Here is a 24623-nt window from a genome sequence, read left to right as displayed (position 1 = left end):
ACCATTTATAATAATATCCTAATCCTAATACAGGGGGCATATAACTCATGACCATAAGCATAGGGGGGTTGTTCCTAAATTCATCTTTAGAAACACAATTCTAATAATTGGCACTCAATGAGCTGATATAATTACTAAAGTGCCACGCGCAACCATAACTCTTATCCTGTGTCTACATGATGTTTGTTGCACGATTTACAACCATTTTTTACGGCTCGGCTCGTGCACTGGCTAACATAGCCAAACCAGATCGCGGCTCTGGCTCGGCTCTCTCATTTAGTTTGCTGGTTCGTCAACCTCTATAAAAGCATAAAGTTAAGTGCAAGAATTCTTTACGGGGTGCATCCTAACTTTCAGCAATCTACGGAATCACACAGACAGTTTTTCATATCAAAGATCTTGGTGCAAAAGAAACTGCGGCGCGATAGTTTATATTGTTCAGCAGTGTGCCCTAGTTCTGTCGCTTCAAAAAGTGTCGGTTAGCATTCTAGATCTGGATTATAGGTCTGTGGCACAACCTATAAATGGTCGTAGCCAGTCCGCGAATCACTTTCCGGCGAGACCTGGCCAATCAGTTCTGAGGCAGGTTGGGAACATCGTCTGGGGGCGGGTCTTTTTCTTATTATCCAATTACAGGCTTTATGGAGCGATACACACAACTAGTCCTTTGTCGTACTCGCCTAGCCTGTTACTTTCTTCTTGACTGGGTTTCCATGCCTTCAATTTTTGGAGTGCATTAGAGACGAAAGCAAGGTGAGCGATCTAGTAATGCTAACCCTCAGAATACCACGCGGGGTGAGAGGAGGGGGCAGGGAAAACTGCAGGTGGTACAGAAATATGATATGCATTCGGTATTTTTTCTTATGGTTTCTTTCGTTGTATCCCCCCTATCTTCTCTGGTGCGAGCACTGCCTCATATTCGAGCTGTTCTCTTATACCCGTTTCTTTTCTTTCACACCATCTCTGATCTGGTATTCCCTTCGTTCTGTTGATTTGTTTTGTTACTTCATGTGTATCCCGTCTCGCCTTCTAATCCCCCCCCCCCCCCCCGTCCGCCGTTCCTTCTTTCCTCTTAATTATGTATGTACACCAAGACCTTTCGTGCTGTTAGAACGGCCGCAGTTTATTCACATCACAATTGATACACATATATCATGATGGTATTGGTGACTGACATGTTCATTCCGTGCTTATCTTGGACTACAACGTAAGGCATCTTCATAACTGGTTATATATACAATGCACATGTTATACTTTATTGCAAATTAATAACCATAACTTGCCTAATCCTGCAGCGCATCATACTTACAGCCATAATGTATCTTCAAGGTTGTCCTAAATCACTTTTTCAACTGCTGTGACAGCTCTACATCTGTCACTTACTTGGTACAGCCAGTCGCGGCTTCAACTTGCTAATGAATGTGTGGTGTTCGTGGCCCTATGGCCATGCCTGGGCTGCAAGTGCCATATCTCCCCAGCACTGACCATTTCTTACACTCTTGTCTGCCCTCAAGTACCCCTGCCGTGAGGTATCCCAAGAACCTTGTTCGGGCAATTGCCCTTTTATGTCCTTATGTGAAGATTTCTTCCGGTAACAATGTTGGGAACTGTTTTCCCCGGTCGCCTCTTAAGCCGTGCTTGTGTCCACATCACTCTTTCTTGATTGGGCCCTTTGAGCCCAAACTTATTTGGTTACTCGCTGACCCTTTCTCTGGCGCTCTCTTGCGCCTAGCTGCTCAGGGCTCAAAAAATCATAAAAATGTTACTAGACCTGCAGGTCGAGTAACTTAAATAATCTACTTGACCTAACTGTAATGTACTTGACCCGTAAAAGGGTCTCAAATTGTGCGATCCTAGGCAAATAGTTAACAGAGTCGCCTTTTTCTTAATTCCCACATATGATTGCACCTTCAAATATGTAAGCTCAGCGTTTCTGCATTACAAATATCCCTCTTTTGTTTGATTAAGTAGACTAAAGTCTGCTGCATGCATCACAAGAATCTAGACCACATAACCTAGGACATCTTTTTAGTTTACTAACAACATTGCCATCAGGTCAGGAGTGTTTCTTGGTTTGTTTAAACACTCAATATTTTATTAATTTGTTACTAAACCATGATGTGGTAACATATTGTCATCTACACACAGTAACTTTCCAAGAAATATCCAAAAACCTCTCCACTAACTTGCAGCTTTACTGATAAAGCTATATAGTGTATTAACACTTTCTGAAAATTGGGTTTCAGAAAATATATCCTTTGCACATGAATATGTAAAGTATTCTGATTTGTTTTCATCCTATTAAAATATTTTTTCATCACACAGAAATATAAAAAAAGGGCTTTCACAACCACTGAAATATATTTTGAAATGTCTGCATAGTTGACTTAGTCATTTAAATGTGTGTTGGGAAGAACCTGACACCCTATATTCTTTTATTTTACATTCTAAGCAGCAGGTCACCTTACAAAGTCTTGGAACTCTGCAGTCAGAAGGAAAATTAATTGTAAGAAAAACTGACTTTTGACCTCGGTCTGTGAACACCGAGCAAATGTGACATAAGAACGAGATTTAAAGGCATCTTGTATTGCCCCTCTACTTTTCAGCTGAACAGAACACCTGTTCAGTGTCAGTTCGCCAGAAGGGATGAGTAAGTATTAAAAACAGCTTGACCTGATCAAATAAGACTCGCCAATGCGAGTGGTCGAGGGGATTTTTCGAGTCCTGTTTCTGCTGTGCCCTTTGTCTTCCGCCTGCAAAGAAGGGGGGGGGATTGGCGGCTCTCCCTCTAGGGTCGCAGCGCCTCCCGTTTGGCAGTAAATTCTGAATGTCTTATGTATTTGCGATTTTTATATAACGCAGGCTCAGTCCATGGGCACTGAGACCGATTGCAGCAGAGCAATAAGTATGATTTGGATTACAAAGGAAATAGACCCAGCCGATCAGCAACGGGAAAACAAAGGGAATACATCAGTTCTTATTAGCAGAGGTGGTACAGGAAAATAATTAGTTGAATAACAATAAAGGTAAAACAACCACAAAGCACCAAGAGAGCAGGAATAGAAAATGGTTTGTAACAGGATAATCAGTTCAAAACAACCGATGAGATGCAAAGTAACAAACCTCATTTTAACTTAGTGCCTCTCAAATAGGAGAATTTTGTTCCCTTTTTTCTTTTGTAAAAAAAAAAAACTTTATTTGGTATTTTTACAACTTTAACAGTGAACAACACAGCATCGCTTTCCACTTTCACAGTGTATGGACTGCCATTTGCAACATAATGGAATATTTCCTACGTAATCTGAAACCCTTTGGTCCCGAGGGGCCCAATGACCCCCTCCCACTCCTCGTGTATAGTATGTCTGCAAGCGTGCTGTCTGTGCCGTGGGTTCCTAGTCTTCATTCTGCGTATCATCATCAGTATCCGAGTAGACTCCTTACTCTGAACTAGTGGGGGTTTCTGATACTCTATCGCATAGGTCTCGCTATGTCAAGATCGCCTCATTTACCTAGTCATCCCATCTACTCAGTTTCATGTGAATTTCCTCCTGCAGGGCCCATTCGGTTATATCTTTATGCCACTGTGTCAGCTGCGGACTGCGTTTTCCCATCCATGTGATTGCCACTCTGCGCCTGGCCAGTACTATCGCCAGTTGCATGAATTTATGCTCCATTTTTTTTCCCCTTGAATCGCGAATGCGTTACTCTCTGCAGTTCTGTTACCACTGCAGTCCCCAAAATATTTATTGCACTGCACTCCTATGCTAAATGAAGGAAGCCTGTGTGTGGAGCACCACAACACGGACAATAGTCATGCCTAGGGGGCGCTAGTCGCTTGAGCCCTACGGGTGTGCAATATGTTCTGTGTAGAAAGTTATTGTGTACCAGCTCGAACCTGGTATTGCATGACCCTGTTTGTGTACGAGCCTCTGCTCGTGTCCACTCCTCATCCCCCAGTGGTGTGTCTTAGTCAGCATCCCAAGCCACCCTGGCTGGCGGCACTCCTCCCAATGCGTCCATCCTCATCGCTCTGAATATCAGTGTGATTAGTTGTCTACCCGACCCATTGGACAAGAGGACTCCCAAGGCAGGAGAGGCCATCTGAGCTGCTGGGTATGTGGGCCATGTTTGTCTGGCCACCTCCGCCAGCCCTGAATATGATAAGAAGTGGACTGGCCCCAGTTTAAATGTATCCTGGGCCTCGTCAAACATGATAAAGGAGTTCCCAGGGTACAGGTCCTCCAAAGAATCACAGCCTCCATCCTTCCAGGCCTGGAGCTTCATAATATCCGTTATAAATCTGATCGGCCTCAGGATCCACAACAGTAGTTCTCTATGGAAGGAAGCACGTCTCAGGACAGTCGTTACAGACCTCTGCCAGATTTTTGCCCTTTGCCTTATCACATATGGCATGTCCACCGAGACTCCTGCCCCCACCATCAGTAGTTTCAGGAGTTTATCCATTCTAACCAAATGTGTCAGAAGCCTCTTTTCTCATCCCCCCCCCCTTCATCTATCAATTTCGTTGTTTGTTGCAGCTGTGCAGCATAATAATACACATTGAATCTGGGCGCCTCTAGCACTCCTTCCTCATAGGGCCGAGTCATCCTGGTGATGGCCACCCTTGCCGGTCTGTCTGCCCATAATAATGAAATCAATAGGGGAGTCCAACTGGCAAATCACCTTTGCCGGGATAGGGCACATCATGTTCTTTAGTACATAGAGACAGCATGGCAGCATTACCGTTTTCGAAATGGCCAGACAGCCCATTAGTGATAACAGTAGTTTATTCCAGAATGATACTGATTTTGTAGGAGAATCTAGGACCCTGACCCTCAGTTATATGTTATGTTGGCTGTGAGGGCCTGTGAGATTGTTTCCTGTCCCACAGCATCCATCACTGTCTCGGCTGTCATCCTCCATGTATGTTCTGTTCTCCCTTATTCTTCCCAGTTAATGGTACAACAAGCTGGGGAATGGTCTGATAGGTAGTGAGCCGTATGGTTTACTGACAAATCTCCAGTTCTCTGTAATCCTGCCACCAGTATTCTGTCCAGTCTGCTATATGTGCCATATGTCAGGGAATGGCATGTATAAACTCGACCTGAAGGGTGCTGCTCCTGTCAGATGTTTGCCAATTCCATGTTCTGTATGACCATACCCAACTCGGTTGTCATTTGTTGTTTCGTACTTGTCTTGGGCGGTGACTTGTCTAGATTGCCTTTCAATATGCAATTAAAGTCGGCCAACCATACTAGGTGAAATCCTACATCCTATAGCATCAAGTCTTGGAGGCTTGTGTAGAATGTGGGGTCATCCATATTTGGAGCCTATGAATTGAGTATTGTCAGAAGCCTTCTGTCCCGCAGTTCCTGAAGAAAGACATACCTTCCCCCTACGTCTGCCTCCATGTAAGTGAGCGTGAAGGGCAGGCCTGGGGGCACCCAGATCAGTGTCCCCGTAGCATAAGTAGAGTATGAGGAGTGGTAGGTCTGACCTCTCCATTTTTTTTATCCTGTCTTGCAGCACCTGTGTCATTTAGGTGGGTTTCCTGTAGGCATGTGCTATATCAACTTTATGGCCCTTGGACGGGACTTCTGCTTGTGGCGGGGCTACCACCCTGGCGCATCGTCGAGGTTTTGTCCCACTGTTCTAGCCACTCCCAAACCCTCTCGGGTTATCAAAGTGTGTTTTGCATCACTGTAAGACTTTTAAGCAAGCTGGGTAGATTAACATATACTGTAGCTGCCTGGCTTTCAGTTTTTGTTTAACTGCTCCAAAGATTTCTGTTGTTTCTACACTTTCTTTGTATAGTCCGGGAAGATGGCAGTCTGTATGTTTCCAAAATTTGGGACTGATTGTTCCCGGGCTGTCCTTAATGTGGCATTCCAGTCCCGATAATTGATGATTTTTGCTATTATGGCCCTAGGAGGCGGGGGGGGGGGTGGGGGGGGGGTGATGGGGGCTTCCGGTGGGGGCGAAGGCACCAGAGCTCAATGCACTTTTTCAATGACAAAGTACTCCAACAGGCCCCTCGGATTAAGTACAGTTCTCAAGGAATTTTTCTGTTGCATTTCTTCCACTTTTTCTGGGAATCCCAGGACTCAAATGTTGCTCTCCTGGGCCCTGCCTTCTGCATCTTCTGCATGGCGCTCAAGGTCCTCCACCACTGTCGACACTTGGGATATTTGAAGCTTTAGTGTGGTCACCCCCCTCCTTGTAGATCTTCTGTGTTGTGTTCTGCATTCTTGACTTTATCCGCTACCTTTCTCGGGTCTGCTCGCAGCTGATTAACATCTATGGAGACCATCTAAATTTTATGCTGAAGTGAGGTTCTGGCTCCCTGTATTGCTGTTAACAATGTAGACTTCGTTGACTCCTGTGACCCCTCTTGTGGCCCTTCTTCATCTTCACTGCTTTGGTGTGTAAACCTTTGCGTCAGCTGACAGGGGAGTTATGTATTACATAATGGTGTTTGATGACCGCACTGCTCTGTCTTTACCCAATGTAGTATCTTCAGCAGCATCATAGATTTCTTTTTTATGGCCTGGTGTCCGGCAATTTTCAACCTTCCTATCGCCTGCCTCCGTTTTACACTTAGGCTCTCATTATGACATTGGCGGGCGAAAGAGGCCGCCCACCAGTATCTTTACGCTATTAGGCCACACGGGCGGCCTGAACCCTGCTGACCCTATTTTGAGTTCCCCGCTGGGCTGGCGGGGAACAGGGCCTTAACGTTGCAGCCGGCTCCTAATGGAGCCAGCTGCAATGTGGCGGTGTAGCGAGTGCAGCAGCACCCGTTGCACATTCCACTGCCCGTAATTTGGGGAGTGGAATGTGCGATGGGGCTGTGCATGGGGGCCCCCTGTACGGCCTATGCCAAGTGCAGGGGGCCCCAGAGGCCCAAGTCCCCTATTCCACCAGCCTTTCTATGGCGGTATCAATAGCCATGGACAGGCTGGCGGATGGGGACTCATAATCCTCAGGATTACAACTGCCAGGCTGCAGGCTGGCGGTAGCCTGGTGGTGTCGGCGGGTGGCCTGTGGCTGCTCCGCCATGTTCATAATGTGGCGGTCAGACAGCGACGGTCCGACCGCCACCATGACCCACTTAGTGACTTTCAGCACCTCTACTGGTTGTTCCCTCTGGGTAACACTTCGTCTTATCTCTGCTGGTGTCTCAATTCAGCTACAGCTGCTAGCCTGTCTCTGCATCTACTTTGGTCTCCAGTACATTCGGTGTCCGGTGACTTGTCTGGGTCCTACGCGGTTGTATGCCTTGCCCACTCACCAGGCTACTCAGATAATAATTCTATCCCTGGGGCTCCTGGTTTTAAATCCACGCCTGTCTCTGGGTTGCGTCATCTATTCTTCCTCTTGCCACCCCACCTTCACCTTTTTTGGGGGATCACAACCGGCTTTGCTCAGTATTGCTGGGCTCTGTGATGTTTTATTGTGTGTCTTTGACTGTGATTGCGTCCTCTTTGCAGGCAGTTGCACCAGTCCTTTCGCATATGTATGTGGCTCCCGCCAGGGCGCACCGCCCGGTGGGTGATATCGCTCCTTCCTTGGGCCCTCTGTATGCTATCCTCGGTGTGCACGGGCGGGTCTCAGCCCACTCCTGGGGGTGGGGGAGATCCTGCTGGATCACCGCGGCCTGCCTCGGCCCACACTGCCCTGCGTTTCTGCCACACCGCCTCCCCGTGAGCATCCCTCACCTCTCCTACAGGCATCGCAAGGCCAGGGGCTGTGTTGCTCGCTTTCCTGTGGCCCAGTGGGAGTCAAATACATCTATTACTTGGGCCCTTTCCTTCCCAGGGCAAATCCGCTCAACTCTCGCCAAACAGGTCGCACCCAGTCTCTGCTGATTTTTCTCTTTTTTTTGCGCCCTTGGTGCTTCAGAGTCGGTCCCGCCACCAGAATTCGGTTGCAGCAGTAGGAGCCAGCAGAGCATCCTCCACTGGTTTCCAGTAGCTCTTTTCACTCAGCTACTTTACTACATTGCCAGGTTTCTGCAACCTGACTTCTGTCCCGCTTTCTGCACACCTTGATATTTCTTTCTTTGTGGCGTAAGGACTGCAAAATCCCTGCTGCCTGGTCTTCTTTGGCCCCAGTCGAGGCCTCCGCTGTCTTTCACTGTCTTGGCATTCTTGGGCACTAATCAGCTCCCTAATGTTAGGAGCATGAATTGGGCAGATTGTAAGGAAATTAATGCAGGATTGTGAAAGAGTTCTGGTGAGGCCTGCCAGGGCTCTGGGCTTCTACGTCCTGTTGGCCATGTTGCTTGACCACACCCCCCTGTGTTTCATTTTAAACGTGATCAGAATAGAGGGAGTTCCAGAATGTTGTTACACTACCAGAGAGTACCAGTTTCCTATAGCGATCTTGCCTTGAATGTCAGAAGTTCATGTAGGAGGGATTTAATATTTCTTTAGTCTTGGGTGTCACAGATTATCCATTTTTCAACCAGGTAGGAGAATGAGGAGTGGAGAGATGTTATAAGTGATACATGTTGACTTTTTTTAAGCAAACAAGTTCCTTGGCATTTATTAATAGCTTTATGAAGCATTGGGCATTGAGATCTTTCTCTAAAGATTAATGTGTTTGGAGAATAGGAAGGATGTGGTTGAATATTTTGAGGCCTGTCACAAAGAGGGCACCTGTGAGGATCACTATTGTGAGGGGTGCTAGATGTGCTTTTTGTAGCACTGAGTTTCAGGTGATGGTTAGTCATCTATTTTTTAAATACTCGTTAGAGTGAAAGTGAGAAGACCTAGACCATCAGATAGCTCTGGGTATCATTTGGAAATTGATGCTAAAGCATTCCAGGTTTTCTTAAAAACTTGTTAAGTGATTAAAGATGCAGACTAAACAGGATTGTGGGGAGGCTCAACCCCCATTGAACCCCTTATTTAATGTTGGTTGTGCTTGAAGTAAAACTCTCTATTTTCACCATTTCAAAACAGACAGATAAGACTGGAAGCCCCTTAGGAGTGGATTGTACCTTCAATGACCATCCATTCCTTCAGGGTGTTAATCCAAGATTGTAAACGGTCAAGTAACATATGTCAATTGTAGGGATATGAAGAGATAGCTGTGAGGCTACACAGCTGTAAAAAAACTTTCCTGAGACTGGAAGTACTGAAACTGGGCAGAAGTTGTTCAAGTCAGTGGTGTCAGTTTTTTACTTTTTCAGGATGGGAAAGACCTGGACAGCTTTCAGACTGTAAGGGAGCACACCTAGTTTCAGTGAGGAATTAACCAGGGAGTTCCAGTGCAGTAGTAGCAGCAGCCTGGCCATCTCCTTGCTCAAGGTGCTATGCAGTGGGTCGGAGAATGATTGGAAGGTTTAACCTTGGTAATAGTTTCAAGTAACTGTTTCAGAGACTGTGAAAAAGTGCGACCAGGCCAATGTGTTTCAGGGTGCAATCTTCTGGGATGATGGAACTTTGCAGAAGTATATCGTCAACTGACTACTTTCTGTACGAAGAAGATAGCACAGTTAATCACATGTTGTTCCTGGAGAGGAGGATATGTTGTTTGTGAAAAAACGGGAGTTTAAATATATGTATTTTTTTGTATTATTTTTGTTTTATTATTCTTTTTATTGACAAAGTTTCAAAACATCCAGTTTGACTAGGCATAGCAAGTAATGAATTGTTATAATTATAGGTGCAAAGTGTTAATGAAAATAGGGCATTATAGAGCATGTCAGTGTTATAGGTTAATCAGCAAATAATTCAGCTTCAACAAGGGCATGGTTCACAATACAATAACACAGGAAAGCAGGCTCCCATAAGTACACAAAGATGCATTGGCAGTACAATGAGAGATACATATATGGTCGGAAAGACATTCACATATTATTACTGGTTACTTGCATTACATAGCCATCCAAGGGAGATGCGCACAGCCACCATCACTCATCTCCCATAGCAAAAATATCCTCGCCCTCCTTCTCCCCTGTCTAAGGAGGAGGTGTGGGCAAGACCTCCCTGTCTAAGGACTAGGGAGGTGTGGGCAAGACCCCAATGGTTCCTGGGGTGGCTCTGGGGTGGCAGTAATTCATTATACATGTCATATTGTGTGTTACGGTATACAATGTCAGCATGCCAATCCTTGAGGGTTGGTAGGGGGCCAAGAGCCCATTTCATAGCCACCTGACGTCTTGCAAGCAGTAAACCTATGACGACCAGCGGCCTAACCTCCCCATCAATGTCCCTATCGTACCCCAACATTGCTAGCATCGGAGTAAACTCTAACGATACCCCAGTGATGACCTCCAGTTCACAAAATACCACCTGCAGGAACTCGTGTATGCCAGGGCAGAACCAAGCAATATATGCAAATCTACACTCTCTACACATTGCTGACACTCCGCGGTATCTCGTAGTCCATATCTAAATAGTCGTTCTGGAGTGTAAAATACCCAATTAATATATATTTAAAATGTACCAACCTGTGTCCACCACTCAATGAAATAGTCTTAACTATAGCGCAACAGTATTGCCAGTGTTTGTCACTTATGACTATACCGAGATCCCTCGGCTGCTCAAACCGAGCCATGGTCAGCCCAGGTCTGCATGCCTCTTGAGCATACACGTAGAAGTCTTGCCTCTAGCCTGATATGTGCGGCAACTTGCAGTAGAGAGGACAGGGCTGGTATGTCAGGGGGTTTCAGAAGATCGTCACCCAACAATTCCCGTAATGTGTGCCTAGCTCTGTGAAAATGGTAGCGAGTAAGAGCTGTTGGCCTGTCACTCTGTTCCTGAACGACCTCCCACTTGCACATTATGCCATCTTGGAAGAAATCTCCCATGGTGTCAATTCGAAGCCTGCATAAGGCCTGCGTTGCCTCCTCTCCTGACCCATAGGGAATCAGGAACACCTAGTCAAGGGAAAATGCGGTGAATACAATATGGAACCAGCCTGGCACTCGGTAGACTGTGCCAGGCGTGTACTGTGACATTTAAGGAATCAAAAAGTCATACTGCCTTGTCAGGTTACTAAACAGCATTTGAGGTAACGCGCAGGAGTCTGCGGCTTCTCTCTCATGGTACAGGTGTGGTAAATCACGGGGGCTGTGTAGCCAATAGTGAGCAAACCTACTCTGCGCCGCTTTGTGATAAGTCTCCAAGTCAGGAGCATTCAGGCCACCCATATCATACAGCAGGGTAAGTATCTCCAAATGTACTTGCGGTTAATTTCCCGCCCAGTCCACTTTTATCATGCGGGACTGTAAATTGTCAAACACCGCTTGAGACAGTAACATTAGAATATTCTGAAACGGGAATAAAAATCTGGGTAACACCACCATCCTCATGATAGCTAAGCACCCAATTAGTGATAATGGCAATTTAATCCAGTGGTCAACAGTCTCGGATATCTTTTGTGCCGCCCTACTGTAATTATCAAGGAGGACCAGACTGGTCTGGTCTGTGTGCATGTGAATCCCCAGGTAACGCACCGATTCCATCGACCACTGCAAGGGATATTCTAATGCTAGTGGCGTCATGGCTGGAGTGAGGGGGGAAATTATGGATTTGTCCCAATTCACTCAAAGACCAGAGAACCCGCCGAATCACACTACCTCGCACAGTACATGGGTGTGATTCCGCTTCAGTTGGCGTATGTGCAGCAGTGTATCATCAGCAGAGATTATCAGGTTGTAACCTGGTAAAGCGCAAGCCCCTATGTCCATGGTACTCAAGGAGTGCACCTGCCAATGGTCCTGCCACCAATGCATACAGCAATGGAGATAGGAGGCAACCCGGCTTAGTGCCTCCAGTAATCACGATAGGAGCAGATACAACACCATTGATGCGCTGAGCAGTTGGCAAAGTGTAGAGCACTTTCACCAGGTGCAGGAATACCTCTCCAACCCCAATGTAACACAGCATGGCTAGCATGAATCCCCATTGAACAGAATAAAATTATTTTTCTGCATCCAAGAAAACAGTGTTCTAAGATTGAAGGTGAGACTACTACCCAGGATGAATCCAGCGCACTACTCCAGCCAAGAGCAGAGACAATCTATTGGCCAACGCCTTGGCGTAAAATTTAGTATCCACATTAAGCAGTGATAGTGGTCTATAAGATGAACACTGATTTGACTGGTTGCTAGGTTTCAGCAGTGTCACTGTTAAGGCTTCACGCATGGATGTGGGCATGGCGCCCGTCTCCACCATCTCCTCGTATAGTGTGACCAGGTGAGGAACCAGTAGATCCTGGTAGGCTTTGCAAAAGGCTACAGTGAGTCTGTCCGTATCTGGTGCTTTCCCTGATTGCATGCACTTAAGTTCTGTGCGTATCACCCCTGGTTGGAGCCGTGCCAGCGTATGTTCCTTGTGCTCAGTGGTAAGCCAGGTCATAGCTATATGTGCTTAATAATCAGAGGTAGTGGCATCATCGTGTGGAAGTCGCAAGTAGTACAAGGCAGCATATTATCCGCAAAATCTGTCTACTATCTGATCTGTGTCACTTTTGTGTTGTCCTTGCTCATCTTGTATTTCCAAGATTACGTCAGAGTCCCTGCTGGGACACAGCCATACAGTTGGTGTAGCACTGGGGCACTCTCCCTCCCCATAAGTTCGCACAATAGCATATTTTCTTAAGTGATTAATGTAGGAAAGTGCCTCTTTTGGCATGGTTAACCCCCCCATACTTTTGTTTTCCTGATATCTGATGCTAACTTGACTGAGTGTGTGCTAGGATCTTGCTAACCAGGCCCCAGCACCTATGTTCTTTCCCTTAAACTGAACCATTGCTTCCACAATTGGCACACATTCAAGTCCCTTGTAAAAGATACCAGTTGTACCAAGAGCCCTATGACCAGGGAGGGTTCCTAAGAGCTGCAGCATGTATTGTGCCACCCTAAGGAACCCCTCACAAAAAAACACATGCACACTGCCACTGCAGTTTGTGGGTGTTGGTGGCGAGAAAAAGGTAAAGTCGACATGGCATCCCTCTCTGGGTGTCATGCCCACAAATCACTGCCTGTGGCATAGATAAGTCACTCGTCTGGCAGGCCTTACAGCCCTAAGGCTGAGTGCAATCTGCCACAGATGAGGGCATAACTGCATGAGCAAAATACCCCTACAGTGTCTAAGTCCATTCTTAGACATTATAAGTGCAGTGTGGCCATATTGAGTACATGGGCTGGGAGTTTGTCAATACGAACTCCACAGCTCCATGATGACTTCACTGAAGACTGAGAAGTTTGGTATCAAACTTCTCAGCACAATAAACCCACACTGATGCCAGTGTGGGATTTACTGTAAAATGCACCGAGATGGCATATTAGAGAAGCCCCCTGTATTTTACCCACCTAGTTAGTGTGTGGCTTTGGCACAGAACGGTCAACCACTAACAGACAAGTTTCTAACCCCATGGAGTGAGAGCCTTTGCGCTCTCGGGGGTGAGGGACAAAGCCTTCTCTGGGTGGAGGTGCTTCTCACCTCCCCCCTGCAGGAACAGCAATACTTGGCGGGGAGCATCAAAGTCTCCTGCCTTGTGTTACACTGCCTCAGGGCACTCCAGCTAGTGGAGATGCCCACCACTCAGACCAAGCCCCACTTTTGGCAGCAGGCCAGGTGAGAATATTAGGGAAAACAAGGAGTGGCCACTTCAGCTGGGACCAACCCTAGGGTGCTCAAAACTGAAGTGACTCCCTCCTGGCAGAATCCTCCATCTTGCTTTGGAGGTTGCCAACCAATAAGGTTAGGAATGTGCCTCCTCTCCCCAAAGGGATTGGGCAAAGGAAGGGTGTAGCCACCCTCGGGGACTGTAGCCATTGGCTACTGCTCTCTGACCCCTGTAACGCCCTAAATCTAGTATTTAGGGGAACCCTTGAACCTTGCACTTCAGATTCCTGGCAACCTCAATAAGAAGAAGGACTGAAGAGCCAACCCCAGCAGTGGAGGCTCCAGATGACAATTGACTTGGCCCCAGCCCTACCGGCCTGTCTACAGCTTCAAGACTCCTGCTACAAAAAGGCAAAACATCCTGCAGGACCAGCAACCTCTACAAACCCTCAGAGAACTGCCTTCCCAGCAGAGGACCAAGAAGTCCAGAGGTCATTGTCCACAAGAAATCTTCCAAAAGGACTCCAGAGCCTCCCCATATCTGTAAGTCCTCCCCAATCTGCACCGGACGACCACGGCCCGTGTCCAGGTGGCCCACTGGGCCAGCAGAGGTCCCCAGGCGATTCCAACCTTCAGTCCACACTGGGTTGACCCCTCCAGACAGACACAAGGACACCTCCAGCCTAAATTTGGAGGACACCCCGACCGTGACCGGATCCGACTTAGATTCCTGATGCCCAAAGGTACCCCTGGCCTTGGGGAATCCAACCGACGGTCCAGCAACGTCCAGGGGACTCATGTCCTACTTGTCCAGCCTTTGGTTTTCCGCAACCGACTCCCTGGACCCAGCCTGCAGCATTTTGTGACCTACCCCCGGAGTTTCCCCCATTGAAAAGCATTGGGCACCTGATGCTGTGTTTGCACCCTGCACCTGACCGCCCCAGTGCTGCTGAGGGTTTGTCTTTGGTACTAACCTGTGGCCCTCCGGTGCTCATCTAAACCCCCCAGGTCTGTACCCTGAAGGTGCGCGTACTGACGTGCAATCTGTTTCTTTCTGAGTGCCCCCAATCTTTGTAGGATTCCATTAAAAACCCAACACCAACTTTGACCTCTGCACCCGGTCGGACATGTGTTGCTGGCAGTGCGCTTTTTGGATCAACTTGAAACCTGACCTGTGGACATCCTAACCCCCGAAGACTGGGATCCTAAGTCAAGTACTTACCTGTGATGTGTTGTTATTTTTCCTCCCCTAGGACTGCATTTCTTTTTTTGAGCAATTGCACTGTCCTCTTTTGAAATAGAAAAGTTTTACTCACCTGTAAACTGTTTTATTTGTGAATTCTAAACAAAGTGCATTTGATACCTAAGAGTGATACATCCTTAAAACTGTACTTACCTGCAATGAAGATCCTCTTGTTTCTAGAAATAAAGTAACAAAGTATATTTTTGCTATATAGAAGCATTGGTCTGGAGTTAGTCATTGAGTGTGTGCCTCATTTCTTGACTGTGTGTTTACAACAAATGCTTTGCACTACCCTCTGATAAGCCTAACTGCTCGACCACACTACCACAAAAGAGGGCATTAGTATTCTCTGCTTTAGCCTCTGTTAAGCCTCTGGGGATCCACTGGACTCTGTGCACACTAAACCTCATTTTGGTATAGTATATACAGAGCCAGCTTCCTACAGTAAACGTCACTTTTGTCTGTCTTGTGGAACTCATCCACCTTTGCTTTAATATCACCCAGGAGGCGGCTGTCAGCCGAGCTCTGTTGCCTCTGCTACAACTCTGTCTCCCCCTCAAGATGCATCAAGCAGTCCCGTAACGACCTAAGGATCCCTGCATGTTTAGATAGCGTAACTCCTCTGATCTAGTCCTAGGCCTCCCAGACCCTCGCAAATGTATTAACCGTTCCCACATTAATGCGGAAAAACTCCTTGATGGCCTGGGCCAATTGGGCACTGAATACTGAGTCTAATAGGGAGTGGGGGGGAAGTGCTAAGTAAATACAATAGTCCTGCTGGCTCTGAGCTCAAGTTCTAACACAACAGGCGAGTGATCAGAGTAGGTCCGTGGCAATGGTTACATCTCTGGACCCGAGACGTCAATCCCCTTTATATAAGCCAAAAATCAATATGTGTGTGGATGTCATGCACTGTGGAATAGTGAGTGTATCCCGGTCCATTGGAGGACTTATGACGCCAGACGTCGAGGAGGCTCTCCTTGTCAGCTATGACTGAGAGCTTGCGCAGCTGCCGAAGGACGACGGGGAGGGCCTTTTGAGCAGTCACATTCAGGATTTAAAAAACAATTAAAATCCCTGCCCTAGATCAGTGGGAGATCACTCTGTTTTAGCAGGTGCGCACACTAAGAGAATTATAAAATTGTGAATCATCATAATTGGGTCTGTACACCCCGACAAACACTGCCAAGTCATCCTTGTAGCAACAGGCCACTACATACCTACCCCCCAGGTCTATGCTCGCCTCTTTTAGACAAACCCCAGATCCCTGGCTGACTCATATTAGTACTCCTCAAGCGTGCAATTTGAAGCCTGCTGAGTAGCAGTGGCTCTGCATTCTAATCTGCGTCCATACGCTGCACTCCTGGGCCAGGTGAGTTTCTTGTAATATTGCTACCTCTATTCTGTGCCTCTTGAGATATGCCACCACCTTTTGTGTCTGCCTGTAATCGGTAAGACCCCAACGTTTCATGTGAGAAAACTTGGTAGTGGACACGCCGATGGGTCTGCCACCACCTGTCTTATGTCAGCCATAACTAGTGCCAGCTCCTTGCACTCCGCCATGCCCAGCCATACAACATATAAAACACTCTTGCACGAACAAGGAGCAGTAGCAGTGGATGCAAACCTCTCCCTTCTACGTCATGATCACCCACAACTTACATAGCACAACTGTAACCCTAACCCACCCATACCCCTAACAAAAAGATCAAAACAAGTGCAGGTGTATACACATGGGGACAGATGTTGCTTAGCATAGCTACCCTTGCTGTACCCAGCTGGAAGGGGCCATCTAACTACTATCATGTATGCCTAAAGAAAATGACGGAAATAATGCAACAAATTGCACTTCATAATAACAGTGAGGATCTGAAAGGGAGAATCACTGCATAGAGAAATGACTGTTAAGTTACAGTACATATCTTGAGAACACCATTGTAGCTTTACTAGAATGCTCATACCAACATTGATGATGTGTAGTGACAAGAAAAAGACTTTAGTAGCAGACTCATTTGAAGTTCAAGTAGTTCCGGACAGCAGAGCATCTTGTCCTCTTGCTCCAGCAGCCCAAAGGTTCGTGAGGGAGTGAGGTAGCTCAATTTCAAGTCTTATGAGTTCTCTTTCCTCCAGTGTTGCACTAGGTGTACCACGCCTAGCCCCAGCAGATTTTCTACACTTAAGGAATTGCTATAATTGTTTAGGATTGTTAAAGAACAATGCTTTGCCATCTGCCATGACCCGCAAACTAGCAGGGTAGAGCATGCTCTATCCCAGCTTGAGCTCACTGAGTTTTCTCTTGGCTGGCATGAAGAGTCGTCAAGCCTTCTGTACCTGTTGTTTGAAGTCGGGGTACAAAGAAATCTCATTGCCCTCATGTTGCAAGGTTTTCAGATCACACGCTTTACTCAAAGCTGCGTCACGGTCTCTGTAGCTCAGAAGTCTTACTATTACTGCTCGAGGACTGGCCCCGGGAATCGGATGTGTGGCGAGTGAGCGGTGGGCATGCTCCACTGCAAATATATCTCTGAAAGGGTATTGTGTCCCAGCAAGGCTGCAAGCAGGCATTCTGTGTACCGCTCTACATTGTCAATGTTCTTGGATTTGGCTAACCCCACTATATGCAGATTTTTCCTGCACAAGCAGGCTTCCAAATCCTCTGCCTTTGCTTGCAATGTGAGGAGTAATTTAACCATCTCTTTGTGTGCAGCGGAGACCACAGCCTATTCATTCTCAGTCTCTGACACTCGACGCTCCACAGTGTCAAGATGCTCTACATGCTTATCTAGACTCTCAGACATTCTGTTTTTTTTAAAGGAGAGCATGTCTATTTTACAATCAATTTTGGCGAGACTGTGTTGCATGGCAATCAGGATGTGTTTCGGGTCTACTTCAGGTTCAGATTCTTCCGGTGCTGGCCCCAATCTGCTTGCCCACCCTTTGGGGGGCCTTGGTGGGGGAAGGGATGGCTGTGAAGCTCGAATTGTAATTTTGATTGGGATTTATCCGTTTTGCCCGTCGTGTCTGAAAAAATGGGTATAATTTGGGACGGGTAGTGCTTCTGTGCAGTCGTATCCAGCTGTCCGATATCAGGGCTCCCCATGTGGTCTCCGCCGGATTTTGGAGACGGCCTAAGCGGGTGCACCTCTGCTGACGTTCTAATAATAGTCGTGCCTGGTGCCAGGGTTAGCATGTGGCAAGCAGAGTTTGGTGCCTAGTAGCAGTTTTGAACCAGTGCGGCAGAGCGTGTACAACGGGTGATGTGAAGTGGGGGCCCACCGTGTTCCATGGATATTGTAACAATTGTAATGCCTGTAGAGTGAGCAACGTCGAACACTCAGGACACGAGGGCTTAAAGAAGAAGTAGTCCCCTAGAGGACACTTCAAGTCCAACAAGTGTTCCAGGGTCAGCCAGGCTCAGGGCAGTTTAAGGGCATGTGCAGTTCATGGGGCAACAGTTTTAGCGGTCTCCCACCAGGGCCTCCCCAGATGTCGAGTGTCTCTGATACTCTACTAGAGTCATGCAAATAAGCCTTTCTGCCATCCTTGAGGCAGGGGGCCCATTTGCAAAGGACGTTTTGGCCTGTGATCCGCAAGCCCAACCTGGGCCGGAACTCTGCTGTAAAAATAGACCTCTAGGGAGCCCTTAGGAGTAAAAAAGCAGGGTAAACCACTTATCCCAGGATCAGTTGCGTGAGCTGTGCATGCAGTCCCAGGAATCTACGCCTCTTTGCCGCCTCACCCACTGGCAGCACCACCGTGATCAGCTCCCACCCCTCTCAAGGCACTCGGGCTCCGTCCCGGATACAATGAGGCAGCCTCCTCTGCCGCGATGAAAGGGGTCTGCTCGTCAGCGATCCGCTCGGCTGCCAGCCTCAATAGCTCCAGCCACTCTAGGCCAGCCACACCCGTTTCTCTTAGGAACACATGCCCAGTGCAGGCCGCAGGGTGCTGGAGCATGGTTCGCAGCCGATGCAAAGTCTCCGTCTCACAACAGCAAGGGGGCAGTTTATTAGGACGATCAGTACTAATGCAAATTAGAGCGATTTATGGCCTTCAGGCAACTGGATTGTGTGGGATGGATGGGTGGCCAGCAGAGTGCAGTTAAATGTGGCCATTTTAGAGACCGCCAAGCTTCCCCCACCCCCCACACCCTATTTAGATAGCTGTAGCTTTAACCGCTACGGTGCCTTGGATGAGGTGATCTCGTCCAAGGCACCGGTTCCCGGGTGCCTTGGACGAGATCACCTCGTCCTGCACCCGGGAACAGGGGGGAGCGCTAGCGCTCCCCCCATAGGCTGCCCCCGGTCGTAGATGGAAGGGTAAGCCCTTCCCTTCCACCCCCCCCCCATCCCCTGTGTGAAGTCAGCGCGCATCGCGCGCTGACAATCACAGAGGGCTTCCTCCCATCGTGCTGGAAGCTCACCTTCGATCACGTGGAGGAGGCCGGAGACAATCCGGCTTTTGAAACGCCCACTTGACACTAGACACCAGGGATTTTGTTTGTTTTTAGAAATTGGCATAAGGGAGCGACCCCTTGGGCAATGGTCGCTCCCAGGGGGGGCCTTTTGTTGGAAGGCCTCGGCAGAAACCTCTAGGCACCAGGGTTCATTTTTTTTTTTTTTTTTGGAGGTGGGGAGCGACCCCTTAGGCAAGGGTCGCTCCCCTGGGGGGGCAAATTTATTTTAGGCCATTTCTGCCCCCCTGCGGGGCAGATCGGCCTATTTTAATTCGGCCGATCTGCCCCCCAGGGGGGCAGAAACCACTAGGCACCGGGGATTTTTTTTGTTTTACAGATGGGGAGCGACCCCTTGGGCAAGGGTCGCTCCCCTGGAGGGGAAAATTGTATTTAGGCCATTTCTGCCCTCTTTGGGGGCAGATCGGCCGATTTTTGCTACGCCAATCTGCCCCCGAAGGGGGGCAGAAACCACTAGGCACCGGGGATTCTTTTTTTTTTTTTTTTGCGCCAATGTCACGCAGGGGGAGCGACCCCGTAGACAAGGGTCGCTCTGGGGTGGGGGGGGGGGGTTGGGGGTGTTAAATTTATTGTAGGCCGGGGGGCAGAATCCTCTAGGCACCAGGGCAATTTTTATTTTTTATTTTTTTTGTTTGTTTTTTAGAGATGGGGAGCGACCCATTAGGCAAGGGTCGCTCCACTGGGGGGGGTGACCCATTAGGCAAGGGTCGCTCCCCTGGGGGGCAAATTGTATTTGGACCATTTCTGCCCCCGTGGGGGCAGATCAGCCGATTTTAGGTCAATCTGCCCCCACCCCCAAGGGGGCAGAAACCACTAGGCACCGGGGGATTATTATTTTTTTTTTTGCGCCAATGTCACGCAAGCGGAGCGGCCCCGTAGGCAAGGGTCGCTCCCTTTGGGGGGGGCATAGGGGATTGGGGGGGAAAATTTATTTTAGGCCATTTCTGCCCCCCTGGGGCCGGCTGAGCTAGAGGCCAAAATCCACAGGTAAGCACTTTGCAAAAAACACTTCTGTTTTCTGTGAAAAAATGGGATGTGTCCACGTTGAGTTTTGGGGCATTTCCTTTCGTGGGCGCTAGGCCTACCCACACAAGTGAGGTATCATTTTTATCGGGAGACTTGGGGGAACCTAGAATAGCAAAACAAGTGTTATTGCCCCTTGTCTCTACATTTTTTTCCTTCCAAATATAAGAGTGTGTAAAAAAGACGTCTATTTGAGAAATGCCCTGTAATTCACATGCTAGTATGGTCACCCCGGAATTCAGAGATGTGCAAATAACCACTGCTCCTCAACACCTTATCTTGTGCCCATTTTGGAAATACAAAGGTTTTCTTGATAGCTATTTTTCACTCTTTATATTTCAGCAAATGAATTGCTGTATACCCGGTATAGAATGAAAACGCACTGCAGGATGCAGCTCATTTATTGGCTCTGGGTACCTAGGGTTCTTGATGAACCTACAAGCCCTATATATCCCCGCAACCAGAAGAGTCCAGCAGACGTAATGGTATATTGCTTTCAAAAATCTGACATTGCAGGAAAAAGGTACAGAGTAAAATGTAGAGGAAAAATTGCAGTTTTGTTCACCCCAATTTCAATATTTTTTTCTTTTTTTCCAGTTGTTATTTTTTGTCAGAAACCCTTGTAGGATCTACACAAATTACCCCTTGCTGAATTCATAATTTAGTCTACTTTTCAGAAATGTTTAGGTTTCTGGGATCCAGCATTGGTTTCACGCCCATTTCTGTCACTGACTGGAAGGAGAAACTGAAAGCACAAAAAAACGTAAAAATGTCAGTATGTCCCAGTAAAATGCCAACTATGTGTTCAAAAATTGGGTTTTCTGATTCAAGTCTGCCTGTTCCTGAAAGCTGGGAAGCTGGTGATTTTAGCACTGCAAACCCTTTGTTGATGCTATTTTCAGGGATATAACCACAAGCCTTCTTCTTCAGCCAATTTTCCCCATTTTAAAAAAAAACAAAAACAAAATTTTCACTGTATTTTGCATAATTTCTTGGCCTCCTTCAGGGGAACCCACAAAGTCTGGGTACCTCTAGAATCACTAGGATGTTGGAAAAAAAGGACGCAAATTTGGCTTGGCTAGCTTATGTGGCCAAAAAGTATGAGGGCCTAAGCGCGAACTGCCCCAAATAGCCAAAAAAGGCCTGGCACAGGAGGGGGAAAAGGCCTGGCAGCGAAGGGGTTAAAGATGTTCAATATGTATTTTTTCCTGGCATCCCTAAGGAAAGCTAGAGAAAGAGGATGTTTGTCTAGATGTCTCAAATTTTTTTATTTTGTCATATAGGTCCTTTGAGAACCAGGGGAGAGAAGGCCTAGCCCTTTTCCTATTGCATTTCAGTGGTTAATATTCTTGATCAGGTGTTCCATATACTGATTGTATTCTTCTGTTGTGGCAGTAATGTTCTATTGGGGCCCTGGTGTGAGAATGGCACCAGATCTTATATTAGCAGTGTGGTTGATGTCAGTGTTTTAAGTGTCGCGGAAGTAGGATTTCAGTCTTTTTACTTAGATTGAAAATTTTGTGGTGTGCAAAGGAGAGCTTGAAGGAAATTTGCAGGTGGTCTAACTAAACCATTGGAATGGAGTTGTTAGCTATCAAAAGCACTCCTTTGGGGATAATGCGGTTCAGAATGGAAACACTATAGCGTGTTGGTTTCTGACAGTGTTGGAGGAGGTGATTGTCATGGACAAAAGAAGAAAACAAATGAACAGGTTTGTTGTAATCATCAACCCAGTGAAAAATGAAGTCTGCAAGGAAGAGGAGGGCTTCTGAGACTATCAGCTGTAACAATTGAAATACAATATAAATTCCATGTATTTTTCGGTGAAGGTGTTGAAATCGCCTGAGAGGGTTGATAAATTACATTCATTCTGAGGTTAGAGGTTTTCTTTACTCAGATTTCAACTAACAGACATTGGAAGGAATGGAAGCTTTCTTGTAGAAGTATTTTGCAACTAAGTTTGCTTCACTAAGTTACCTCTATATCATCCGTCACAGCAGAGAATGGAGTAATGTGGGAGGGGGAAGAGGATCTCGGACATTGTATGAAGCCTCATTGAGCAAAGATTTTGTAAGGCTTAGGATTTCAAGGTCGAGGTTCACAATCATGCCTGAATTGTCCAGGCAGTATTTCACTGCAGATCTGCAATTATTTAACATACATCAGAGTTGATAGTGGATTTGGAGAGAGAACATTTAGGTTGTTCAGCATAAGCTTGAGTGAGGTTGGCATGGTCCTTCTTAGGTCTTGCCTGCGACAGCGCACGTGCTACATACACTCACTTGCAAGACATATTGTATATAACGAGGGGCTCCCAGCACATCCATAGCTTACTGTGTGTTGGCTTTTTAATTGGGCAGCGGGTGCTGTCTTCACTTCATCTTTCTTCAGCTAGAGCATGGACCAAGTATTGATTGCTTCAGCTTGATTGCAGTCCTTCCACTGATTATGCTGTGATTAAGGTACTATATTTTGTTTTTAAGCCCTGTTGCTGTGCGTTTTAAACCAGAGCTTTCGTGCTCCTTTTAGGTCTCGTCTGCAGGCGGCGCACATGGCTGCTGCTTTGCAATGACTATTCTTTAAAAAACAAAAATTCTAAAAAGGGGCTTTTTGTCCACCCACTACTTACTCGGCTTCTTCTTCACTCAGTTCTTTGCTCGTCATTGCTCAGTGAGTGCAGGCATCACTTCTTTTTCGTGTGTGTGGTTGAACTTTCGATGGCGCAAGTTCTAAGACATGGACTTTGAACTATGCTGCACAGCAGCCACGCAGCTGTACAACACGGCAAAGAAAAGCACTGTAAAGCGGCAAGCGCTGACCAGGTCACATTTTTTTTTTTTTTTTTTTTAACTTTCAGTCACACTGTACAACATGGCTAAAACATTGGCGAAGTTGTCAATTACAGCTGCCGCCTAAACTGTTCACATTATTTCTGCCTTGAAACCAGGGGTCCGATTGAGAAGTTGGTAAAAGGGCAATCACATAGCTGCAGGCTCCCTGGCTTTACACATTCTCACTCTAAAGGTGACTGAATAATGTTCCTGCCGCTATTGTGTCTTCTGTGGTTAGATATATTATACTACTCCCAGCTTCCCTCTTATTGACAGATCTGAAAACCACATCTCCTTTTCGGTGGTGATTACTCATCAAAGGTTATTGTGGTCTTGACCCATCTACCACAAAGCACAAATACACCCCTTTTTGAGCAGGTTGGACTTCATCATCAATGGGTGTTTGTCTTGGATTTCGTAATGAATAGTACTTGATGGTGAACAAGTACACCTGTAATTAAAGGAGGCATTTCTCAATTGTTTGATATTGGCTTATGGTCGACACAGATGTGGAATTCATAGCTGTAAAGGTAGAGATGCAAATAATGGCCTGCCCAGAGATTTGTGGTCACTTATTTGTCAACGTAGACGTACCTCTACTCAGTGGCTGTGAGTGCCTGACTTTCATTTACAGCTGGGGTCACTCCTTGTTGCTTTGTTGGTGAACAATCCCCAGTCCTGTCGAAATGGTATCTACTGCCAGCTCAACAGAGGAAGGGAGAGGGATCTCAGTACTACATTGTACTTTTTTACAGATGGTAAGTCTATCGTTTACTGAAAAGCTTTTGTCTTGGTCTTTCCATTCTCATATATTATCTACTTGAAAAGATGTTTTTCTGTGGTTCAGTCAGGGCTGTCATCTTGTAACTTAAGTGTCTTCCATCAGTGACAATATCTAAGAAAATGTAGACTTCAAGACTGATAGAAGGGGTGCTGCTGATTTAATGTTTTGGAACGTTTTGAGGTTAGGGGTCACACGTGCTGTGGGAACATGGTAACCAAAAACTCTGATTGAAGAAACTCCTGTTTCTTTTGATATGTTCTATCCATTTTTTTTTTTTTATTGCACAGAACCAGGCCTGGTGGTGTTCTTTCAATATGGCATTCACCGGAATGCTGTTGCTAATGTTTAAATCTACAGCACAATCAGAAAACACCTTCTAGAATACAGCTCTGGAATATGTTTGTAGTGTCTGAGTCCCAGGTTAATTGAGAAAGTAGTTAAGTACCCCAAGGATTCGTCAAATAGGAGCTGATGGAAAACCTGCTTTGTGAACCGTTTTAGAATCCCATTTTACCCATCCATCTCTTCCACTAGATCATGTCTGGGTGATAGATTCTCTTGTGAAAGCTTTATTGGGGTTGTGCATGTCCACATTGCTGCAAACTCCACTGTTTTTTCTAGCACTAAATTACTGGGTAAACCCTTGGTTTGGTTCTGTGTTTTTTCAATTATGTGAGTATGCTCT

The 24623-nt window shown here is 46.7% G+C and overlaps 1 protein-coding gene across 1 annotated transcript in view; it reads left to right on the top strand.

The window, feature by feature from the left end:
• The first annotated feature begins 616 nt into the window (after positions 1-616).
• Positions 617-24623, top strand: part of EMC9 (ER membrane protein complex subunit 9) — a 70281-nt gene continuing 46274 nt past the window's right edge. Inside the window, exon 1 of the mRNA XM_069238133.1 lies at positions 617-753. The gene's annotated coding sequence lies outside the window, so the exon portion shown is untranslated. The remainder of the gene's footprint in view (positions 754-24623) is intronic.

This window comes from Pleurodeles waltl, chromosome 6 (genome assembly GCF_031143425.1).
Source record: "Pleurodeles waltl isolate 20211129_DDA chromosome 6, aPleWal1.hap1.20221129, whole genome shotgun sequence".
Lineage (NCBI taxonomy): Eukaryota > Metazoa > Chordata > Amphibia > Caudata > Salamandridae > Pleurodeles > Pleurodeles waltl.
Note: the sequence above shows the minus strand (reverse complement) of the source record. Positions and strands in the feature narration are given on the sequence as shown.